The sequence below is a fragment of the Cherax quadricarinatus genome, chromosome 29 (assembly GCF_038502225.1).
Source record: "Cherax quadricarinatus isolate ZL_2023a chromosome 29, ASM3850222v1, whole genome shotgun sequence".
In the NCBI taxonomy this organism is placed as follows: Eukaryota; Metazoa; Arthropoda; class Malacostraca; order Decapoda; family Parastacidae; genus Cherax; species Cherax quadricarinatus.
In genome coordinates, this window is record NC_091320.1 from 31086141 (window position 1) to 31088640 (window position 2500).

At 43.5% G+C, this 2500-nt stretch overlaps 1 protein-coding gene across 1 annotated transcript in view; it reads right to left on the reverse strand.

Moving 5' to 3' along the window:
- LOC128690554 (uncharacterized) overlaps positions 1-2500 on the reverse strand; it is a 331846-nt gene that overhangs the window by 54656 nt on the left and 274690 nt on the right. The gene's annotated exons all lie outside the window — the stretch shown is intronic.

Genomic DNA, 2500 nt, shown 5'->3' on the forward strand with positions numbered 1-2500 from the left:
ACTCTTGTCCTCTGATGTGACGAGAGTACAGCCTGAGTACTAAGGGATAAATGCTGCCTTTATAAATATTTGCAATGCGCATCTGTAAGCGAAACAGACACTAAAAACGAGAGGTAGTACAGGGGAGAGGGAGAGAGAGACAGGGAAAGAGATAGAGACAGGTAATCACACCCACACGCACACTCATCAACTACACGACAAGGAGTGTTTTACCACTGCCAAGGGTCAGAACAGTGCCGTGGCGTCACGGGTGCCAAGGAGACAAGGGTGTAGTGACATCCACCCCCCGTCCTAACACATAACACGACGTCACTTGACGTCATAAGCGGCGAAGGAAGACCAACTTCACAACGACGCCACTGATAAGGAAAAAATAATGCGAGGGAGGCCACTCTAATTGACAAAAAAAATTCTGGTGTGACCAGAGAGAGAGAGAGAGAGAGAGAGAGAGAGAGAGAGAGAGAGAGAGAGAGAGAGAGAGAGACTAATTAACCACTTAAAGTGTACACCATGAGAACTCTTTGGTTCCACAACTTAACTGCCCTAAGTGGAACCCGCTTCCACTTTACCACTTTCATAACCTCTTATGTCACATCTCTGGAACACAGCCTATCCTTGTCTGCCCTGTCTTTGTCTGGAAGTATTTTCTATATCGTGGTCATATCCGCTTATCCTTACACAGAAGGGCAGGCTTCTGCAGTCCTTCTCCATAGGTAATTTCCCTCTAACACCAGTAGATGACTGTCTTAATGGTGGAGACGTTTCTCCTATCAGTGGCTTCATCAGTCCTGAAATAATGGAGACGGTGGAAGACATGAAGAAATAGTTTGAGGTGATCAGTCCCTCAAGACTTGATCAATGTGATGAAGACGGTGGAAAACTTGAAGTCTAAATGAGCTTTGTTGAATATGACTCTGTCTGCCACAGGTGGGGGCTCCACACTGCTGCTGTGTACTCAAGCCTGTAGAGGGTCAAACAGCGCCTGGAGAATGGCAGGTAACTAGGGTTTTCCCCAAGAGAGGGGAAAGGTAGCTCCATAATCCCCTGGATCAAGAGCCCTTCACGGGCATCAAGGCATGGGTCATAGCTTCATTTTTTATTCTCCTTGATGTTGAAAGTCATTTTCCCAATCAGTTTCGGTTGGTATTTTGTCCTCATAAGTTTGGCATCATCTCCAGCAGACTTTTGTTATTTTCTCGCCGGCATTCTCCTCATTATTTTGGTATCATTCTCAAACAGGAATAAGCCTTGTAATTATTTTTACACCAGTAACTATACACGGCACCAACATTCAGCCTTGTGGAACTCTACACTTCCTCATCCTAACACCTGCCTGGAGTCTACCTAAAGGGTTCTCCGGGAATCAACGCCCCCCGCGGCCCGGTTCATGACCACTCCTTCCGCTGGATCAGGGCCTGATCAACCAGGCTTTTACTGCTGGCCGCACACTGTCCAACCTACGAACCACAGCCCGGCTGGTCGGGTACATGAGGCTCTGACTTTGGGAGTCTATGCAGTTCCTTCTTGAAGACAGCCAAGGGTCTAGCGGTAATCCCCCTTATGTATGATGGGAGGATGCTGAACAGTCTTGGGACCCTGACGCAAAAAAAACTATCAGAAAAATTAAAAAAAACTATCAGAGAGATACGAAATGCTATCAGGAGGTAGTAGTGATGGTTGATAATAGTAATGGTGATTATAGTGGTGGTTGTTTTTGGTTGCTGTTGGCAGTGGTGGTGAAATGTAGAGGCACAGCAACGGGCCTGCTAGTTCATCAGAAATTAGACACATAGGCAGCACCTATATATCTAATGACGTTTCGCCAACCAGTGGCTTTTTTTCATTTCAATATAGAGATCTGCCTAAGCCACAGCTAGCAGTGGCTTCTCAAAGCCAACCCATCCCTAACTCACATACTGATCTAACATATTTTGAAAGCCACTCCTTGCCAAGCTTTCAGCTTCAATGACTCGGTTTACAAGAGCAATAATAACTGCACTGACGTAAGCATAATAATTAGGTACAACACTAGATATAACAACGATAAATTCTTTACCTATAGCGACTCCTTGTTTGTAAAAGGGTTGAAATCAAGCAGCCACATTTCTTTTATAGTCTGTAACCTATCAACGTTATTTTTATACTAAGTATACGGGAAAGTTTTTTATCAACAGTTTTTTTTTAATTTTTAATATTTCATATTTTTTTTTTAGAAATACGTAAAACGATAAACAATAAAGAAAAAATGTCCCTAAATGTTACGTTATTTTTAGGAGGGGAAATAAAATAATTCCGATGGCATTTTAAGCTTTCAACAACAGACTCAAATAATTAACACTGAATTAATTAGGTAGGAAAAGTTATCGAAAGAGGTAAAATCAAAGCCGTGGGAGCAGTTGGAATATCAGGCTGGGCTTTAGAAAGGCATGGAGAGCAACTTACCTGTTCACTGTGTGTACTCGACCACCTGTACTCCCCTGAGTTGTGTTCGATGGAGGTC